The 22,533-nt window shown below is 45.2% G+C and overlaps 1 pseudogene; it reads right to left on the bottom strand.

The window, feature by feature from the left end:
• Window positions 1-3,901: 3,901 nt before the first annotated feature.
• Window positions 3,902-22,533, bottom strand: part of LOC132373109 (toll-like receptor 12) — a 50,039-nt pseudogene continuing 31,407 nt past the window's right edge.

Here is a 22,533-nt window from a genome sequence, read left to right as displayed (position 1 = left end):
GCGCAGGGAATGCTGGGACGCGGAGTCCGAACGGCGCCACCCCGGGAATGGAGCGTCTGGGACTACAACTCCCAGAAGGAACCGCGGGAGCGCCGGTGGGCGGCACCCACCGCTTGCCGCCTTTCCGATGCCTTCAGCCAATAGATGCGTCATCTCCTCCGGGTCCCCGGCACCGGAACAAATCGGAACAGAGTCTAAGCGTGAGGGCGGGGCCTGTTGTGATCCCGGTCCTTTCCACAAGCTCCGGGGTAACGTCACCGCCCAGTGGGCGGGCATTCAAGGAGAAGGGGCGGGGTGTATTGAAGGGGCGAAGCGAGACCCCGAGGCCCTGGAGAGATCAAAGAAGAAACAGTAAGAAATAAGGGAGAGAGGGTGACTAGAGGTGACCAGACTGGTGGGCGGGAGAGAGTTGAACAATTGTAGGTTCAGTTTCCAGCTGACAGTTAAGCTGCGTAACTTTGGATCAATTGAGAACCTCGCTTTCTTCACCTGTGAAGTGAGGATAATAATAGCATCCATGTCGCTGGGTTTTTGTGAGGCTTACTGGGATAATACACCTAAAACATTAGCTTAGAACTTGGGTCCTAATAGCGAATATTAGCTATTATTATGTAAATCAGTTAGTATGGAACTTGGCACTTCCTGGGTGTTGGAGGAATGTTAATCGTTATTAGAATAATAATAATCACAACAATTTTAATATAAATGCAGTTGCTTTGTTCCGTTGTGAATACTTTGGAGTATGAGCAATCTAATAATGGGTTTGAGAATGTGGGTTTTGTAGTCAGAAACGGATTCAAATCCCAGCCCAACGACTTAATAGCTGTGTGTTCTTGAACGAATTATTGCATCTCTTTTGTCTTCAGTTTTTTCGTTGGTAAAATGCAGGTGATATAACAGAACTTACATTGCAGAGTATTGTGAAGATTAGATGAGATAATGCAGGTAAAGCATGGTCTCTGAAGTCAAGGTGCTTGTGTTTGAAACGTCTTACTTTCAAATGCAGGATGTAGGCCTTTCCACTCACCAGTTGTGAAACCTTGGGCAAATTACTTAACCTCTTTATGCCTCAGTTTTCTTATCTATAAAATGGGAATTATAATAATGGCATCTACCTGCTAGGGTTTGTGAGAGGAATAAATGGGGAAAAATAGGTAAAGAGCTTGGTATGTGTCTGGCAGAAGGAGTTTAATAATCATTAGCTATTATTATTTTTACTAATAGTTATGAGATTCAGGGGAAATTGACAGCACCTAGCATATGGCAAGTGCTCAACACATGTTAGCTATTGTTAAAATTAAGGGAATTCTATATTTTAATTTTAAAGACCCAATTCAAAGTGCTTGTCCTCTGTGAAATATGTTCCAACTCATTGGTCGTAATAACTCATGTGATTTTACTCAGTGAATGTAACAGCAACCTACAAGCACTCATTGTTGTTGAAACCTCACAACAACCCTATGAGGTGAGTATTATTATCCCCAATTTAAAAGGGGGAAATGAGGGCTTAGACAGGTGAAGTGACCTGCTTGAGATCAAATAGCTAATATGAGCCAGGGCTGGGATTTGAACTTCGGGGCATATACCTCCAAAGGTTTCTTCTTGGCCCCATACTTGCATAAGGAAAAGATCACGGCTGGAGCAGGGTGCTGAGTGGGGAAAGAGATGGTGCAGCGGTGTGAGGTGCTAGGAGAACTGAAGACATTTAAGACTCAGAGCGTCAGGCTCTGAAGCTGGAAAGGCAGCTTTGCAGGGTCAGGTAAGAACGTCCTCTTCAGGTTCACCTGCCCTGAAGAGGAGGAATGGAGGTGAGGATGCACAGGGAGAGGACACCATTAGGACACAAGAGGGCGCCCCTCACCCTAAATCCAGTCTGGAATTTTCCCACGCTTTCCCTTAGCCTCTGTCTAATTAATGCCTGGCATTTTACAGGAGAGGAAAACTAAGGCCCCAAGAGGCCAAGCGCCCTGCCCAGTGTCATATAGAAATAAACAACAGAGCCTGAACTAGATCCCAGTTCTCTGCTCCAGCATCCACCAACATTTTTTTCTGTCCACAGTTGTCTATCAAGACCCTCTCTGCCCTGGGCTAGCATTAGGCTCTAAGGATGCAGAGGTGAATCAAACCTGGTCCCTATCCTCAGAGCCTGATCTCTAAACTTTTCCAGTCGAGTTTCCTGTTAGTAAATTAGCAATGTTCCCTATTAGCAAAAACATTTTTGAGCACACACGCCCAATATATGTGTATTTATCTACTTATAAATGATATACATGTATGTATATAATTACATGAAAAGCTAACTTTTATCGAACATTTACAATGCATTATTAGGTCCTGCTCTCAGTACTTTATACGTATTAAGTCATTTAGCCTCTCAAAGTCCTTTGAGAGAGGGTCTAATACTATTCCATATTACTAAAGCCATATGGCTAAAAAGTAGGCAGTCTAGCTTCAGAATAAAGTGAGATTAGAAACAAAATAGAAATAGAAGTTTTAACACTTTCTTCCTAAACTCCAGTGGCTCATCTTGTGCACCCCCCTTTGAAAACCACTGCTCAGGAGTCTCCCAGAGGCTTTCCTCGTAGCACAGTGGTTTAAAATCCGCCTGCCAGTGCAGGGGACACAGGTTCATGCCCTGGTCTGGGAAGATCCCACATGCTGTGGAGCAACTAAGCCCGTGCACCACAACTACTGAGCCTGCGCTCTAGAGCCCGCGAGCTACAACTACTGAGCCCACGTGTCACAACTACCGAAGCCCATGTGCCTAGAGCCCGTGCTCCACAACAAGAGAAGCCACCACAATGAGAAGCCTGCACACCACAACGAAGAGTAGCCCCTGCTCGCCGCAACTAGACAAAGCCCACGCACAGCAACGAAGACCCAACACAGCCAAAAATAAAAGCAAATAAATAAATAAATTTATTAAAAAAAAAAAAAAAAAAGAGCCTCCCAGACCTGTGAAGGCCAGGACAGTGTGATCAGTACTTTGAGAAAGGGAAGTGCAGGAAATTATGGGAACCCAGAGGCAGCAGCTTACCCAGGTTGTGAGATCAGGATGGCTTCTGGTCATGGCTGAGCTGAATCTTAAAGGATACTTAAAGGATACTTTTCTCCCCAGAGGAAAGAAGTTGGGGGAAAGGGTGTTCTTGGGTGAAGGAGCAGCACGTGCAAAGGCCCAGAGGCAATAGCGCATGGTGTTCTGGGAGTACAAGTAGTTTAGCTCAGCTAGAGCACAGAGTGTCAAGGGGGCGGGTTCCCCTCCCAGTGCTGCTATGAGGCTCAAACGAGATGATAGAAATGACCGGGCCTTTGTGTTCTTATTGAGGGAACAGGCAATCAATCTGCTGCCTCCTGGGCAGTATCCCAGCTTTTTGGTCCTCAGCTGCCAATTCCTCTATAAGCCAAGGGGCCCCTTTGCCCCTTGAAGATCTAGTTGAACTTGGCCTGGGCCCCATTCCACAGCTTAAGAGTGCTCAGAGCCCTCCTTCCTTCCCCATACTCTCCATCAATTCCCAACTTTATTTCCTCTGGGCTACAGTTTCCATGACCCCAACCCCTTTGCCCTCTGCCTCATGTGGGTTTCCATCAAAAACAAAAAGTCCAATTAAGCCAAGAACTTCATGGATTTAGTAGGTTTACTGAGGATTTGGAGATTTTGAGATCACATCACATACTGCACTGCCACTTGCCATCTCCCAAATTTTCTCATTCATTTGGAAAGCCTCCAGAGCCTTTCCAAAGCCTGTGTCCCCAAAGCCACCAGATGATCCTCCCTACACACACAGCACCCTGACCTCCTGCCAGAAGCCGAGGCAGGCTCACTCACCCACATGTACCCACTCTCTCCCTGCTAGGCTGGCTTGCTTTTCCTCTCCCCACCTCCAACACACATGCACCCACTCTAGCCCAACCCAGGCTGCCCCAACCTGCTCCCCAGCCAAGCCCAGAACTTGTCCTTTCTTTCAGCTTCCTTGGGCCACATGCAGTAGTCTCCTCTGCAGAGCAGCCAGGATAGCCTAGAGCAACAAGGGAGCTGGTGGTGGGAGACCAGCTCCAGGAAGACCAGCAGCAGCCCTGGGGGGTGGGGGGCAGCCAGCAGGAGGAAGGCAGCCAGGCAGAGGTCCAGGCAGCAGCGTGGGGTGTGCAGGGCCTGGTGACTCAGTACACAGAGCATGACCCAGCTCCCTGCCATGCCATCTGCCACCTTGTCATCCACATCCTTGCCTGGCTCAAGGATGACAGAAGCGCAGACCCCGGCCCATCGGAGGGCGGCCTTCCAGAGTAGGCAGCAGCTCCCCAGTCACCCAGCTCTGGTCTTGCCTTCAGTGGGACACAAACACATCATAAAGGAACCTCCTGGCCTCACCCCTCTGACTCCTCAGACCCTGAAGCCAAGCCCTGAACAAGGCCTGGAGACGGAGGATCCAGGAGTTCCTGGCTTCCTATAGGAAAGGCAAGGACATCAGCAGAAGCAGCTGTGCAACACGAGGAGCTTACTCATGCAGACGTGATGGAATTGGAGGCCCGGAGAAAGGACGAAGAGACACAAGAGAAAGAAGAAGTAACTGAAGAACCGAAGAGATTCACGACACAGGAAATGGCAAAGGGATTTTCTTTATTTGAGGAGGCACTGTTAGTTTTTGAGGCAGAGCACCTGAACGTAGGACGGTACACGAAGGTTGCAGTAGCCGTTCAGAATGCAATCCAGTGCTACCGTGTCATCTATGATGAGAAAAAAAAGCTACTACCCAGACATCACTGGATCATTTTTTCAAGAGAGTAGATAGAATTGAATCTAGCAGGGAACCAGAACCTGTGCCATCGACGTCAGGCATGAGTGAAATTGCGGCTTGCCCTCCGTCTCCTATTGCTGACGATCCTTCAGCTCTACCATCTCCCACCTCCTCTCCCTCCTCCAATCAGTAACTCTTCTTGCCTGTTCACCCGATGCCCCTGTATGCCAGCTGTTGTACTGTACTTTTCAAGGTACTGTACTGTAAGATTAAAAATGTTTTCTTTATTTTTTGTGTTTGTTTTTTATGTATTACTTATGTGAAAAGCATTATAAACCTATTACAGTACAGTACTATGTAGTCAGTTGTGTTAGTTGGGTATCTAGGCTAACTTTGTTGGACTTACGAACAAATTGGACTTACAAACACGCTCTTGGGACAGAACTTGTTTGTATGTAGGGGACTTACTGTATGGGGGCATCTGGGGACTTTGCTCCTGGAGGCTGCCATCTAGCATGAGGCCTGTCTCCCAGTCTAGCACTAAGACCTGGAGACTTCCCAAGCCCTGGAAAGCAGCAGCAGACAGTGTCTCTAACCCCATTTTGACCAGATGCAGCACCTCCCCTGGGCAGCTCACCCACCAGCTCCTCAAGCAGCGCTGAGCAGGGCCAGGTGTGGGACTGAAGTGCCTGCGGCTTCCGCTCCCATAGGCTGGGCAGCCCCGTGGTGCAGCAGGGCTTGGGGCTGTGCCCGTCCCCCCTTACCCTCTGATACCAGAGCCTGGAGAGCTGCCAGAGGAAAAGGTTGGAGGTGTCCTGGGAGCAGAGGGCCTGCAAGCTATCACCAAACAGGGAGAGTTGGCAAAGGGCAGGGAAGATCTTGGTGACATTCCAGGTCCCCAGCTGCAATCCCCAGCCTTTTAGAGTCAAGGTCTGCAAGACTGGAAAGACATTAGAAGCCAGCATCCCAGGCTTCCTGCCTGAGACCGCATGAAACTCCAAGCTGGTCAAGCTCATGGGCAGGGATAACACTACCCCGGAAGGGCCAGAGGGGAGCTGCAGGTTCAAGGTATGCAGACGCCCTGGAAGCCAAAGGCTGAGCTCAGCACCATACGGGTATCCAGCAGGCTTAGGGCGGTTACTGCAGGCAGCGGAGCCAACCAGCCTTTGCCCAGGTCTACCAATGGATTCTTGGCCAAGTCCAACTTCCCCAGCCTCCTTAAGCCCTGGAATGCCTGGCCCTGCAGACAAATCAGCTGGTTTCCCTGAAGTAGCAGTTCCCGCAGCTGGGGCAGCATGAGAAGGTGACTGGGGACAGCATGTGCAGCCCATTGTTGGACAGATCCAGGGCCCACAGTCTTGACACAGCCCCTGTCTTGTTCGTGCCCAGCACGGCACTTGCCGTTGGTTCCTACTCAAGTTCAGTTTCTGAAGGCTGGGCATGGCCGCCAGGAAACCTGGTGGCAGGTTAGTCATCCGGCCACTGCTCTTAAGACCCAAGCTCTTCAGGCTGTGGCAGGAAGCCAGGGCCTCCAGAGCTATGTGCCCTACAAGAGTGGATGCCAAATTCAGCTCCTGCAGCTCAAAGTGTGCAACTGCCCCAGCAGGCAGCTTGGCCATGTCAGCATTGATCACAGACAGGGTGTCCAGGCTCTGCAGCCCCAGTCCCACCACTGCAGCTGCCTTCATCTCTGTGTGGTCCAGACACAGAGTCCCCAGCTTGAGCCCCTGGAGGGCCCTGGGACTGGCCATCTTCAGCTGATTGTTGAATGACAGGTCCAAATCTCCAGAAGCCAGGCATTGCCAAAGGAGGGGCCATGCACCGGGTCTGGGAAGATGTCCGCCAGCTCCTCCACATTCTGAAGGCAACTATACTTGACACTCAGCCGCCGTAGGCTGGGAGAAAACCGGACACCCGTGTTCCCATCCAGGCAGGGGCCCAAGAAAGCAAGGCCTGGAAGGAGCTTAGGTTGCCATCAGGGGTAGGAAGAGGTAAACTGTGTAGGGGCCTGTGAAGAAGAGCTGCCGCAGCTGTCCCAAGCTGCCAAGAGCTCCTGGCAGGAGCTGGGTGAGATGCAGACTCAGCCCCAGGACCTTGAGCCCAGGGAAGTGGGAGAAGGCGTCCAGGCACAGAACGGAAGTGGAACCAGAGAGACAGAGGCCCTCCTCACTCTGGGGCACAGCCTCCAGGGTCTGTGTCAGGTTGGTCACTGAGGAGCATGCCACAAGGAGGGGCAGGCTGGAGTCCAAAGGGCAGATCAGGAAGAAGAGGGAGACCAGAGGCAGCCGGGAGCCTTCAGTCACCAGGTAGTTGGAAGCTGTCCAGCTTGCGGTCACAGAAAGGACAGGAGCAGACCAGGCAACAGCAAATACCCCTCCCATCTCAGCACCAAGCCTGGTCCACAAAGAAAACAGAATCAGAACCCCCCTCTCTGCTCCCATCCCTTTTCCAGAGAGGAACCCAGACCCTATCCTCCCCCTGCACACATACATACACAATACTCATAACGCTGACAGGATACACAGACCCCCAGGAGGGTCTGGAAGCAGGGTCGGAGGGCCACAATGCTTCCAAACTGAAGAACTGCTGGGAGGGTGGGGCTAGACTCAGAGATGCTTAGAGCTGAGGGTCCAAGGGTCAGGGAAAGACAGAAGTACACTCGTGGGAGGTGAGACCTACGTCTCACTTCCCTGTTGTGAGGAAGCAAGCAGTGTTTGTGAGCACAAGGTATGGCATCAGAAGTCCAGGATCTCACTCTGCCATTGTCCTGAGCACTGCATGTCCCCTCTCTGGGCTTCAGTTTCCTCACCTGTAAGCCAAGCATACAGATACCTACTTCATAAGATTGCTGCAATATACATACGGGTTTCTCTCCTCAACACTCTCTTTACTAATTCCTCTCCTAACTCCAACAGAAAGGAGGTCTTGAATAAATCAGGATTTTTTTTAAAGCAGTTGTTTTGTAAGCAAAATAATACATCAAAATGATGCCCTCATGGGCATCTTGTAATGCTCCACATGGAAGATTCCAAGAAGCCCAAAATTTACCCAAGAGGACACATAGGGCTCCATTCCTGCCCTTCCAGGCTGGAGCTAGGAAGAACAGTCTCTGAGTCCTTGACCTTGATGTGCCACTACCAGAATGGAGGCAAGACCCCAAGGGAGAGCAGGACAAGAAAAAGAAAGGAGCTTTACGATTATTTCAAACAATGCTGTAAACCATTCAATACAATTCAATACCTGATCATGACTTTTTTAAATAATAAATTCAAAGAGAAGAAAAATTCCTTGACTTATAAAAGGGTATCTACCCCAGATCTATATTAAATATAATTTTTAATGGTGAACCCTCACCTGCATCACATTACAGAAATGAGACAACTATAGTTACTTCTGTTTAACACGATAATGGAGGTTTTAGCCAGGAAAATAAGAAAGAAAAAGAGCAGAAAATAAAATTATAAAATGATAAGTATTTTAAAAAACAAAAGGGTCACCATTCAGAAGATGCTATGATTGTCTACATAGGAAATTCAAGAATTTCTAGAAACAAACCATTAAAACTAAAGTATGTTTAGCAAAGATACTGGAAACCAGATACTTTAAAAACCTTCTAACACACCAGTGCATTAGTCAGGGTCTCAACAGGAAACAGCACCTTAAATGAGGATTTTTCTAAGAGGTTTGTATGCAAAGAGGCTAATCACAAGGTGTTAGCAGTGCTTAGGAATACTACAAGGGGTAGTGTAGGAACCCAGGGCTAACAATCATAGAAGCTATCAACACTGCTAGAACTGAAGGATTAAGGACTGGGAGAAGTTACCAGAACCTGGAAGGAGAGAGAGTCTTATAGGGTCAGCTGCCTTGAGAGAAACAATGACATTCAGTCGAGTCACAAATCAACATGAGAGGACCTCACAGGAAGGAAGGAAGTTCTGGAACTGAAAAATTCAAAATCTGTAATGAAAAGTCCATGGGATAGGATTAATAGCATATTCCACACCAAGAAGAAAATAATCAGTGAACTTGAAGACCTAGAAATAGAAATTATCCTAAGTGAAATACAGAAAGATAAAGTCAGGAGAAAAGGAACACAACCTCAATGACCTGTAGGAAAATATCAAACAGTCTAACATATGTGTAATTGGAGTCCCAAGGGGAAAAAGGGGAGGGGGAGTGTAAAGAAATAACCAAAATTTTTCCAAATTTAATGAAAACTATAAATCTATTATGCCATGAATTTCAAGAAAACCTAAAGATAATGAACACAAAGAAAACCACAATAAGAATGTCATACTCAAAATGTTGAAAATAATTGATAAAGAGAAAATCTTATGGGTAGCTAAAGGAAAATTACATAAAGTGACCCATTACAAAAGCAGGAAAAAAGACAAGAATTGCCATTACGGTAACCCTATGTTGGTAGAGCCACCAATGACTCAAATTCCTCAAGAATGAAGCTTTTGGTTACCCTACTGGATAAAACAAACAAGCAGACAAACAAACAACAGTTGAGGTGCTGGATTAAGCTAAATAGAACATGAAAGGGTTAATGGAGAACAGAAGTAAAATATACCGCCAGAAAAGAAAGAACTATAACTACAGATCTGTATTTTCTTCCTTGTAGTGTCATGTGTGTTTTACATTAACTATTGTATTTCATCAATTCTAAGATGCTCATTTTTTTCACGTTTTCAACACCTTTGAAATAAGGCTGCATCCTAAAATTGATTACCTCACTGTTGCTGGTAACCAGGCAACATTCATGGTATAGTTATTATATGCACATACGCTTACTTGGTCATAGCAGTTCACATTATTATAACTGCATTTGAGTTATGGATATTGTTGATAATACTCATTTTAGTTTAATTGTCCTTTAAAATGCCTTCTAAAATATTACAGTACAATTCCACATTGAAATGAAAAGTTATTCTATGTTCAGAAAAAAGCATGGAAAGAAAGCAGTAGGGCAAATAATCTTTGTTGGAGAAATAATATGGGAGGAATTCAGGGTAGAACTATAAATATGAAAAAGTCTGAGGAATACCATAATCAATATATTCTTCTTATATTTTAATTTTTTGTATGCATAAAGTTATATAAGATAAAAATCTATATCTACATTAAATAATTATAAAATAGCTCTAAATTATAAGTGATGAGAAAGTATTGTGTCATCATTTAATGGATCATTTTCCTTAATGGTACATAAAATAAGGGTTTATTTTACAACTGATTCTTAGATTCAATAAAATGCAGCAATTTATCTATTTTAAAATAATTTTTCTCTTCTCTCCTTCATTATTAATAGTGTGTTGGTGGTGGTTAATTTTACAATTTATTGCTCAGATTATAGAATTTTTAGACAAAATAGCAGTTATCAGAGGGGTGACCATCACCCACAGACTGTAGACATGCAGTTACTGGTGAGATTTAGGTTGAATCTTTTGAAGATAATTCGAATGCATTACCGGGTTTTGTTTTGTTTTTTAATGGTTGGTTGTGTTATAGTTGGTGGAAGCTTTATTTTGAAGTGTAAGTATTAGGAAAAGGAGTTATGTCAATGGACAGGCAAAGAGGTAGATAGTAGTGGACATTTATTATTCATCTAGCATCTGAATTTCTTTCTTGTGCCTATGTGGTAACCATGTCCACCTTGCCTTTAGTGCTACTGCTTGGAATCTGCCACCCTAGGATCCTGGTAGCCCTATTGAAATCAGGGAGCCCATTTCAACTGCAGCGTCCTATGACAATCCTCGGCCTAAACAGAGAATAGCCATGATAGTATTGTTCAAAGATGACAGTGTTTCCCTCACTAATGTATTTCTCAACACTTTCAATAAAAGATTGTCTTCTGGAACCATTTTAGAAACTCAGTTAGTGGGTGGAGAAAACATTGAACATGGAAATGTCCTCAATATTCCAATCTCCCCTCTCTATCCCTTCTCCAAACTCTATTTTATACCAAGGAATTTATGACACTTTAACTTTGTTTAGTAGACCACTGTTTAGTCCAAGATTCAGCCAACCAAACAAAAAAATAATTGGAACTCTTCTGGCTACTCAAGCTAGCCTATTGAAATAAGGATCTCTGGTAAAGGATCCATACAAATAAATTCAGTATAATCTAAATTTATTTTGCTCCCTCCTTGGTCTAGCAAGCACTCTCAGGGTCTATTTCCACATGTATGCTTTAGATTTTGCCAATACAAATCAACAAATTTTTACCCTTATTTGGCTCTCCTATTGGGTTTGACTTTGTAATTGCCTTCTAGGTACACTGGAATCTGACAGTAGTTATATATCTCTAGACTGTGGAAAAGATGACCTTCCATTTGTATCATGTCTGAATCTGTTTCTCAGGTCCACTCCTCTCCTTCCCCTCCTCTGTTCCATATCACAGGTAAACCGATATAAGTAAGTTATGTTTTCTGACTTCTGTGTGAGTAAGAGTTTGGAGGGCAGGAGAAAGGGAGAAGCCGGGATATTTTTCCCCCTCCTTTTCTGCTTTGGTAGAACCACCACCACCAGCTACAACACTTCCATGATTCCAACTCCAGTAGAGCAGACCTGCTATAGTTCTGGCTTCCCACTGATTGACCTGGTTGGCCCCAGTAATACACCTCTTCCCCCTGTTCCTGCCTCTTCATGAAATGTGAGATTCTTCCATCACAGTCATAAATAGTCCTTAGTTTTTAGGTGGACACTTGAGCTGGGTACTTAGTATATGAGCTTGAAGTCTATGTGCCCCTCATATTGTTCTATAGAATAGCCACTCAGCCTCTTAGAGCCTTGCTTTCAATGGGCACTTCATTTTATGTGACTGGAAGTTTTCATTTAACTGACTCTTTCACCATTGTATGTCTGATCTGTCAGAGACCCATTGTTTAAAGCTGGATTTTCACTGCCCTTGATCCCAACAGGCCTAATAACCGATCTTCAGATTCTTCTTCTTTTCCTGAGGGTCTGTCGTTTACACCCACTCCCTGTATACACCTCTGCATCAGTCAGGGTTTAATTATATGCAACAGAAACTGACTTTAGTTGATCAAAGCAGAAAAGGAGCTTATGGGAAGGATTTGGGGTAGCTCATGGACTCTTTGGGGGGTTGAGAACCAGACTTATGGCCACCCCATTACCAAAAAGGAATTCTGTTCGGTCCCTACATTTTTTTTTGAACTTTATTTTATTTATTTTTTTATAGAGCAGGTTCTTATAGTCATCCATTTTATACACATCAGTGTATACATGTCAATCCCAATCTCCCAATTCATCATACCACCACCCCCACCTGCCACTGCTTTCCCCGCTTGGTGTCCATACGTTTGTACTCTACATCTGTGTCTCAATTTCTGCCCTGCAAACTGGTTCATCTGTACCATTTTTCTAGGTTCCACATACACACATTAATATACCATATTTGTTTTCCTCTTTCTGACTTACTTCACTCTGTATGACAGTCTCTAGATTCATCCACGTCTCTACAAATGACCCAATTTCGTTCCTTTTTATGGCTGAGTAATATACCATTGTATATATGTACCACATCTTCTTTATCCATTCATCTGTCGATGGGCATTTAGGTTGCTTCCATGACCTGGCTATTGTAAATAGTGTTGCAATGAACATTGGGGTGCATGTGTCTTTTTGAATTACGGTTTTCTCTGGGTATATGCCCAGTAGTGGGATTGCTGGGTCATATGGTAATTCCATTTTTAGTTTTTTAAGGAACCTCCATACTGTTCTCCATAGTAGCTGTATCAATTTACATTCCCACCAACAGTGCAGGAGGGTTCCCTTTCCTCCACACCCTCTCCAGGATTTGTTGTTTGTAGATTTTCTGATGATGCCCATTCTAACTGGTGTGAGGTGATACCTCATTGTAGTTTTGATTTGCATTTCCCTAATAATTAGTGATGTTGAGCAGCTTTTCATGTGCTTCTTGGCCATCTGTATGTCTTCTTTGGAGAAATGTCTATTTAGGTCTTCTGCCCATTTTTTGATTGGGTTGTTTGTTTTTTTAATATTGAGCTGCATGAGCTGTTTATATATTTTGGAGATTACTCCTTTGTCCATTGATTCATTTGCAAATATTTTCTCCCATTCTGAGGGTTGTCTTTTCGTCTTGTTTGTAGTTTCCTTTGCTGTGCAAAAGCTTTTAAGTTTCATTAGGTCCCATTTGTTTATTTTTGTTTTTATTTCCATTACTCTAGGAGGTGGATCAAAAAAGATCTTGCTGTGATTTATGTCAAAGAGTGTTCTTCCTATGGTTTCCTCTAAGAGTTTTATAGTGTCCAGTCTTACATTTAGGTCTCTAATCCATTTTGAGTTTATTTTTGTGTATGGTGTTAGGGAGTGTTCTAATTTCATTCTTTTACATGTAGCTGTACAGTTTTCCCAGCACCGCTTATTGAAGAGACTGTCTTTTCACCATTGTGTATCCTTGCCTCCTTTGTCATAGATTAGTTGACCATAGGTGCGTGGGTTTATCTCTGGGCTTTCTATCCTGTTCCATTGATCTATATTTCTGTTTTTGTGCCAGTACCATATTGTCTTGATTACTGTAGCTTTGTAGTATAGTCTGAAGTCAGGGGCCCTGATTCCTCCAGCTCTGTTTTTCTTTCTCAAGATTGCTTTGGCTATTTGGGGTCTTTTTTGTTTCTATACAAATTGTGAAATTTTTTGTTCTAGTTCTGTGAAAAATGCCATTGGTAATTTGATAGGGTTTGCATTGAATCTGTAGATTGCTTTGGGTAGTATAGTCATTTTCACAATATTGATTCTTCAAATCCAAGAACATGGTATATCTCTCCATCTGTTGGTATCATCTTTAATTTTTTTCAAGAGTGTCTTATAGTTTTCTGCATACAGGTCTTTTGTCTCCCTAGGTAGGTTTATTCCTAGGTATTTTATTCTTTCTGTTGCAATGGTAAATGGGAGTGTTTCCTTAATTTCTCTTTGAGATTTTTCATCATTAGTGTATAGGAATGCAAGAGATTTCTGTGCATTAATTTTGTATCCTTCAACTTTACCAAATTCATTGATTAGCTCTAGTAGTTTTTTTTTTGGGGGGGGGGGGCAGGCTGTCCCCACCCACACCCCCACTCTAGTAGTTTTCTGGTGGCATCTTTAGGATTTTCATAATTGTTTTGGGTTTGTTTTTATAGGCCTTTTTCTTCTCTTGTGTTTCCCACTTAGAGAAGTTCATTTAGCATTTGTTGTAGAGCTGGTTTGGTGGTGCTGAATTCTCTTAGCTTTCGCTTGTCTGTAAAGCTTTTGATTTCTCCATCAAATCTGAATGAGATCCTTGCCAGGTAGAGTAATCTTGGTTGTAGGTTCTTCCCTTTCATCACTTTAAGTATATCATGCCACTCCCTTCTGGCTTGTAGAGTTTCTGCTGAGAAATCAGCTGTTAACCTTATGGGAGTTCCCTTGTATGTTATTTGTCGTTTTCCCTTGCTGCTTTCAATTATTTCTTTGTCTTTAATTTTTGCCACTTTGATTACTATGTGTCTCGGCGTGTTTCTCCTTGGGTTTATCCTGTATGGGACTCTCTGCGCTTCCTGGACTTGGGTGGCTATTTCCTTTCCCATGTTAGGGAAGTTTTCGACTATAACCTCTTCAAATATTTTCTTGGGTCCTTTCTCTCTCTCTTCTCCTTCTGGGACCCCTATAATGCGAATGTTGTTGTGTTTAATGTTGTCCCAGAGGTCTCTTAGGCTGTCTTCATTTCTTTTCATTCTTTTTTCTTTATTCTGTTCATCAGCAGTGAATTCCACCATTCTGTCTTCCAGGTCACTTATTTGTTCTTCTGCCTCAGTCATTCTGCTATGGATGCCTTCTAGTGTATTTTTCTTTTCAGTTATTGTATTGGTCATCTCTGTTTGTTTGTTCTTTAATTCTTCTAGGTCTTTGTTAAACATTTCATGCATCTTCTCGATCTTTGCCTCTATTCTTTTTCCGAGGTGCTGGATCATCTTCACTATCATTATTCTGAATTCTTTTTCTGGAAGGTTGCCTATCTCCCTTAACTTAGTTGTTTTTCTGTGGTTTTATCTTGTTCCTTCATCTGGTACATAACCCTCTGCCTTTTCATCTTGTCTATCTTTCTGTGAATGTGGTTTTTTTTCCACAGGCTGCAGGATTGTAGCTCTTCTTGCTTCTGCTGTCTGCCCTCTGGTGGATGAGGCTATCTAAGAGGCTTGTGCAAGTTTCCTGATGGGAGGGACTGGTGGTGGGTGAGCTGACTGTTGCTCTGGTGGGCAGAGCTCAGTAAAACTTTAATCCACTTGCCTGCTGATGGGTGGGGCTGGGTTCCCTCTCTGTTGGTTGTTTGGCCTGAGGCGACCCAACACTGGAGCCTACCCGAGCTCTTTGGTGGGGCTAATGGCAGACTCTGGGAGGGCTCAAGCCAAGGAGTACTTCCCAGAACTTCTGCTGCCAGTGTCCTTGTCCTCACGGTAAGACACAGCCAGCCCCCGCCTCTTCAGGAGACCCTCCATCACTAGCAGGTAGGTCTGGTTCAGTCTCCTATGGGGTCACTGCTCCTTCCCCTGGGTCCCGATGCGCACACTACTTTGTGTGTGCCCTCCGAAAGTGCAGTCTCTGTTTCCCCCAGTCCTGTCAAAGTCCTGCAATCAAATCCCACTAGCCTTCAAAGTCTGATTTTCTAGGAATTCCTCCTCCCATTGCCAGACCCCCAGGGTGAGAAGCCTGACGTGGGGCTCAGAACCTTCACTCCAGTGGGTGGGCTTCAGTGGTATAAGTGTTCTCCAGTTTGTGAGTCACCCACCCAGCAGTTACGGGATTTAATTTTATTGTGATTGCACCCCTCCTACCGTCTCATTGTGGCTTCTCCTTTGTCTTTGGATGTGGGGTATCTTTTTTGGTGAGTTCCAGTGTCTTCCTGTCAATGATTGTTCAGCAGTTAGTTGTGATTCTGGTGTTCTTGCAAGAGGGAGTGAGAGCATGTCCTTCTACAGTGCCATCTTGAACCAATCTCTCAGTACCTACTTTTTAATGTCACTTATCTTATGATTTAAAATCAGTTTTATCTGATCAGTAAATACTAGTCCATGAGTCTACACTACAGTTCAAGGGAGGTTGAGATGCAAGCCTCTGGTATTTTTTATCTTCTCTAGTGAGAAGCAGGCTCTACCTCTCTGTGGTTGGATGAACTTTCTCCCCTAAAAAGAAACATAGAAAGAGGCTTGGATACTGGACAGCCAAAAAGATGATACACATCCACTGCCCTATGTGAACATACTGAGTTCATGATACATGCCTAGAACGGAGTGCTTAAGGGAGAATGCTTCTTACCCACTCCTTCTTCCTTGTAAAGAAACCCATTAGTATAACCCTCCTGGGTCTTCCCCCCTTCACACCTCCTGGAGGAAGAAATATGACTTACATTATTGACGAGTTTGGGAGAGAACATGAGTGTGTGGAGCTCTGTGCCTTCCTCTTTCCTTTCCCTTTGGGAGTACACATTCACATCTGCTTTGTGCACCAAGTTTTATAAGAACAGACGTCACATGGGGAGATGTGCATATTCCTTGCAATGTCTATAAATGGATGCATAAAACTAGTGTTCACTATTATGTCTGCAGCTCTAAGACATAGTCTCCAATAACAGTTCTACAGTAAGAAAGATGAAAGTTTATTCTTTGGCATACTTCTCAACTGGTTCATGAGTCAGGGATGAAAAGGAGACCCCTCAACCCACTAATATTTTTTACTGTTTTGCAGCTAAATGTGACCTAGCCTCTGCCCCTGCAGGGCTCTCACTCTAGTGGGAGAGGGATACATAGCAGATCATTATAACACACCATGACCCCTGGGGCAACGTTTGACTGTGTCACTCCTTAGGACAGTCATACTCCAGAGCCTTTAGAATGCAAAACTGTAGACTGTACCCTTTAGGTGATTGTCCACCTGGCTTTTTCCTATTTAAAAGTGAGAAGAGGGCTTCCCTGGTGGCACAGTGGTTGAGAATCTGCCTGCCAATTCAGGGGACACAGGTTCAAGCCCTGGTCTGGGAAGATCCCACATGCCGCGGAGCAACTAGGCCCGTGAGCCACAACTACTGAGCCTGCGCGTCTGGAGCTTGTGCTCCGCAACAAGAGAGGCCGCAATAGTGAGGGGCCCACGCACCGCGATGAAGAGTGGCCCCCGCTCGCCGCAACTAGAGAAAGCCCTCGCACGAAACGAAGACCCAACACAGCCAAAAATAAATAAATAAATAAATAAATAAATTTTTAAAAATTAAATAAATAAATAAATAAAAGTGAGAAGAGTAAAATTTGCAGTCAGGTAAAAAGGAACTATTAGAATGGGACTGCTTCAGTTTCCCTTTGTTACAGTAACCAGATTAACTTGCTTTACCCTAATTCCCCAAGTGGGGGTTGGAGGGCCAGCATCTGATCAGAAGCTCTGGGATTCCTGCCCCTGTCTCTTTCCTTTCCTTAGTCATTCGAGCACCTCAGAGATTTACAGACTGAGCTGGAGAGGCCCTCTGAATTCATTCAGTCCAACACCTCCCTTTTCAGATGGGGAAACTGAGACCCGGAAAGAAGAAGGGGATTTTCCAGGGCCAAACAGAGGGCAGATGGCAGAGCTGGGATCAGCACCCAGGGTCATGGTCGAGACAGGTCGAGATGGAGTGTTAGTGACAACAAGCAGTCTTCACTCCCGACCGTGGGAAGTGAAGTGAAGCTCTTGGAGTCCAGAAGACCCCTCCTGCTATCCTCCTGGCCCACTGTACCCTACACACATTTAGGACAGGGATCTCAGCTTCCCTTCCCTGGGCTGGGATGTGAGGAGTTTATGGAAGGAGCCTGAAGTCAGACCTCAGTTCTCATGCTGTTGTCTGGCTAGTGCTGCCCAGAGAAGTGCTCTGGGAATAAAGAGAGCTGAGAAACCAGCTTTGCAAATAAATAAATGAAATGAAATAATGTGGCATGGCGTAAAATAAAATAGATGCCTTTGCCCTCATCAGGGGGCCACTTTCTGGAGGGGCTTTCTCCTTTCTCTCTCCATTCACCCATCTCTCCTGCCTCCAAGCTCAGCAGACCCTTACTCCCCATACTTTCCCTCGATCGCATCTCCACCACCTCCTTTTCCTTCCCACCTCTGCCTAGGCACTCCTGTCCTCCTGCAGGACGGACTTCTGACAAACCCAAGTGATTGCCTTCTCTGTGGGTTGTTAACTGGTCAGCAAATATAATCTTTAATCAAACAAATTTTCAGCGATTTTATCGCATAACCACATTCAGGTAACATCACTAGAATTCTAAACAAAAAGAAGAAAGAGTTGACCCCCAGCTCCACCACCACCAAATCAAATGGCTTTGGCTTTCCTGAGTTTGCTTCAGTTCTTGTCCTGACATTAAACAGATAGCTACCATTTTTTACACCTTCCTATATGCCAGGCATACTGAGAAGCACTTCAAACAATATAAACCTGGAAGTATTTTATTTCCCAGAATCCCCTTTTTTTGCCTATCCAGAATCCCTTTTAGTAGGAAGAAGATTAACATTTATTGAGAACATACTATGTGCCAGACACTATGCTCTCTTTTCATACTCATGACCCAGTTTGTGTGTGCTTTCCCAACCCCACCAACATTCTCCAGATGGAGAACTGTGGCCCAAGGAAGTTCAGTGGCCAAGGTCCCCAGGGTAGTTAGTTTCTTCCTCTGTCAAAGGTGAGAATGTCCTAGTTATTACTTCCCCATTTGGGTTTCCAGGGGACAGTTGGGGTTTGGCTGTGAGTTCCTTTGTTGTAATTGCCTTTGTGGCTTTGGTGTTTTCAGGTGTAATTCCCAGACAGCCTTGAGTGAAGGATGCCCTTGTTTCCTGTTATTCCAAACATCACAAGGACAGACAGTGGAGTCTAAACAAGGGTTACAGGATGAGGAGATATTTTCACTGATACACAGAACAAATGGGAACCCAGCCAGGGGCAGCTGGACAGAACTTTCTGAGAAGAGTTCCCTGTAGTCCTGCCGCAGCACCAGCCCTTCTGGGAAAGTGAAAGAGGCCAGGCCAGGAGTGGCCTGGGCTACTCTGTTGTCTTGGTGGAGGTTCTGTTTGTGTTCAGGAACAAAAATCATCTCAGACTACCCCAGGCACAATTTGTTGGGAGGATGTAGGGGTATCTCATTGAACCCTAAATCAGCTGGGCCTGGGGAAAGCCTTAAGTCAGGAAGTAGAACCATCAGAGAACTTCCAGAAGTTTCTCTCTCATCTCTACTTCAACTTTCCTCTTCCTCCTAAACAGATATCTCTGCTTCTATGCTCTCATGGCTGACGAGGCCACCCCATCCCAAGGGAACTCCCGGCTGAACTAAACCAAAGGTCAGCTTTGGAGGGGGCAGAAGCTCCACCCTCCCTGCTCTAGTTTACCCCATCCCACCACTCCCACCACTAACCACATCTGCTCAAGGTCCATTCCCACTACTGGTTTTGATGATCCGCCTCCCACCCACCCCTGCCCATCCATCAGGATCCACTGAGGGAGCTCAGAGGGAGGAGAAACCACCATCTTCCTTCCTTGGGGACTTCTGAGAAATCCTGCTCCATATGTTCCCTGTCTATGTGGTGAGCCTGCAGGATGCTCTGCTTGGGGATGGATGGGTTTCTCCACCGTTCTGGAGAGGGAAGCAAATATTCTCTTGCTCGGGAGGAGCAGCAAAGCATGCCACTGTTCCATGGCCGAAGAAGGCTTGCAGGCTGGGCTGTAAGGAGCCACTGGTCCTGGTTTCTCAGTGTCCCCTTTCCTGTTGGCTTGCAGATCTCATTATTTAGACAGTCTCCTTTTTGGACAATTTGTACAAGGCCTGTTAGTCATTCATTCTATTCCCTCATTCAAGCCGCAGCTATTCTGAGCAGGGCACAGGGTACAGAGGCAAAGGAGTCAGGGCACCTGCCCTTGGGAGGCTCATGGTAGGTGGGAGTGACAAGCCCATGAAAAGAGGAGTGATCCAGACGTCCTCTTGTTTCTCCTGCTAGCAGGTCACACTTCCTTTTAATGCATAAGCAGCAATAAACTGAACCCTCAGTCTGCAAGACTTCAGGAAATCCGGTCTCTTACAGAGTTCCCTTTCCCAAGGATCTCTGAGAATTCTTACATATTCCACCAATTCATATGGTTGTCACTTATCACCTTTGTCTGCTCCACTGGACCCCCGATCTGGAGCCCCAGCCCTGGGAGACCTGCTCTCCCCAGGCTCCTGTTTGTCTAACGAGGGCTTGTTCCCAGGGACTCCCAAGCTCCCTTCTCTCCTCTGTACTCTCTCCCTACATGATTTCATCCAGTCTCACGGTTTTTAAATATCATCTATTTGCCGATGAGTTTACAAATCTCTATCACCACCGCTGACTTCTCTCCCCAGCTCCGGACTCTTGTATCCAATTGCCTATTTGTCATCTTCATTTGGAGGTCAAACAAGCAATTGAAACAACTTAGCCAAAGCAAACTCTTGATTTCCTGCCCTGCTCTGCCTGCCCCAAAACCAGCTCCCCTCCAAGTATCTCCATTTCAGGCGATGTTTCAGTACACAACAGGACACCATCCACTTAGTTGCTCAATCTACAAACCTGAAAGTCATTCCTGATTCTTCTCTTTGCTCCCCCACTGCCCCCCCCACAGCTAGCCCTGTGGAAGTCACATCAGAACCCATCCTGAATCTGCCTGTTTCTCTCCATCTCCATCGCTAGGCTCCTAGATCACATGGCCATTGTCTCCCACCTAGATGATGGCAATGGCATCCTGACTTGCCTCTCTGCTTTCACTCCTGCCCCCTGCAATCTATTTTCCACACAGAATCCAGAGTGAGCTTTTAAAAATACAAACCCATCACATCACTCTCCTGCTTATGCCCTTCCATGGCTTCCCATCACATTTAGAATAAAAATTTAATGTCTTACTCTGACCTACAATGTCCTCCCTGAGCTGGCCCTGTCTGCCTCACCGCCATCCTCAGGTATCACACACACAACTGTCTTTCTTCCTCTTCCTCTCTCTCCCTCTTCCAGCCACACTTGGCCTTCTCTCTGTTCATCAGAAGGGCCAGGCCCACCTCCACCCAAGGGCTTTTGCAATAACTGTTCCCTTTGCCTCGTAAGCTCTACCTGACCTTGGAAGTTGTGTGTGTGTGTGTGTGTGTGTGTGTGTGTATTTTTACTAATCATAAGTTAATGCTACAATACTAATCACTTTGCATATGAGTCACCACCGTAGGAACTTTTTGCCTGAGACAAAACAATTTTCCTAGGCCACCTAGAAGCTCTGTTCTCCCATCCTATTTTCTTAGCAGATAATATGCCTTGCAACCTAAAACAAAAAGAAACACTTCGAAGTCTTTCCAACAATGGGGGGAGAAAAAGACCATAACTTGGTAAGAAGAAGAACGAAAAGGAGGCGGAAGAGGAGGAGAAAACAAAATAGCATTGAAGACCAAATTATTAAGTGAGATTAAACAAGATCATGTTGAAACAATAAAAGCTACATTACTAGAGCAACGAAACACACCAAACATGGCTTTTACAAAGATAAAGAGAAGTTGCCAGAAGCACAATGGTAGTTTTCATTTATTCATCCAACAAGTGATAGCCTACTCTGTGCTAAACTGTTAGGGAATAAGAATAAGGCTGTTAGGGAATAAGAATAATCATTCTAAGTGTTAGGGAATAAGCAGTGAACAAAACATAAAACCCCTGAGTTGTGGAGAGAAAAGACACTTTTTAAAGTAAATATATAGTATGTATTATAATAATGAGTTCTAGGGAGAAAAATAAAGCAATAAAGGAGATTAGAGAGAAGCAGGGGTGGGGAGCAAGCTGCAATTTTAAATAGGGTGGACCAGGAAGACCTCTCCAAGGAGGTGACATTTGAGCACATTTGCACATGCAGCTCCCTGGAGAAGGGCACTCTAGGCAGAGGGAAGGGCAAGTGCAAAGGCCCTGGAGTGGGAGCTTGCCTGGCCTGTTAGAAGAAAAGCAGGAAGCCAAGGAGACTGAGGGGGGAAAAGCCAGGAGAGTTTGTAGAAGATGAGGTCAGAGAGGTCGTTGTAAGGACTTTGGCTACTCTGAGTGAGATGCAGGGTCATTACAGGGTTTTCATAAGAAGAGTGACATAATCTGACTTATACTATTAAAGAATCATTGAGGCTGCTATGTTGAGACCAGAATGGCTAGGGCTCTCAGTGGGTGAGACCAGAGCATAAAAACAAGCAAGGAGATATTGCAGTAACTCAGGTGAGAGGTCATGTTGGCTTGGACCACCACGGGGAAAAACATGGGTAGATTCTGGATGTATTTTGAAGACAGAACTTAAAACATTAACCGATGGGTTTCACGTGGGATGTGGGAGAAAGAGAAATCAAGGATGACGCCAAGACTGTGGGAGAATGGGTTTAAGAAAATTAGGAATTTGACTTTGGAAATGTTAAGTTTAAAATGATTATTATAGGGGCAGAATCAAGATGGTGGTGTGGGAAGACGCGAAGTTCACATCTTCCCACAACTAGGGCACCCATGGGACGCTGGTGGGGGACTTCAATGCCCAAGATGACGGGAGGAACTCCCAAGTGAACTGGTAGGACGTGGGGGGACTGAGGGGGAAGAAAAGTAGAGGCCAGACAGGACTGGCACCCCTGAGGGGCAGCTGAGAGGTGGCAGGTGTTCCTACACCTGGATGGACCCTTGGGGGCTCAGATCAGGGAGGAGCACACCCAGCGTATCCCCTACCCAATCAGCAGAGAAGTCTGCCCAGCTCTTGGGCCAGGTCCTATGC

The sequence above is a fragment of the Balaenoptera ricei genome, chromosome 1 (assembly GCF_028023285.1).
Source record: "Balaenoptera ricei isolate mBalRic1 chromosome 1, mBalRic1.hap2, whole genome shotgun sequence".
In the NCBI taxonomy this organism is placed as follows: Eukaryota; Metazoa; Chordata; class Mammalia; order Artiodactyla; family Balaenopteridae; genus Balaenoptera; species Balaenoptera ricei.
Note: the sequence above shows the minus strand (reverse complement) of the source record. Positions and strands in the feature narration are given on the sequence as shown.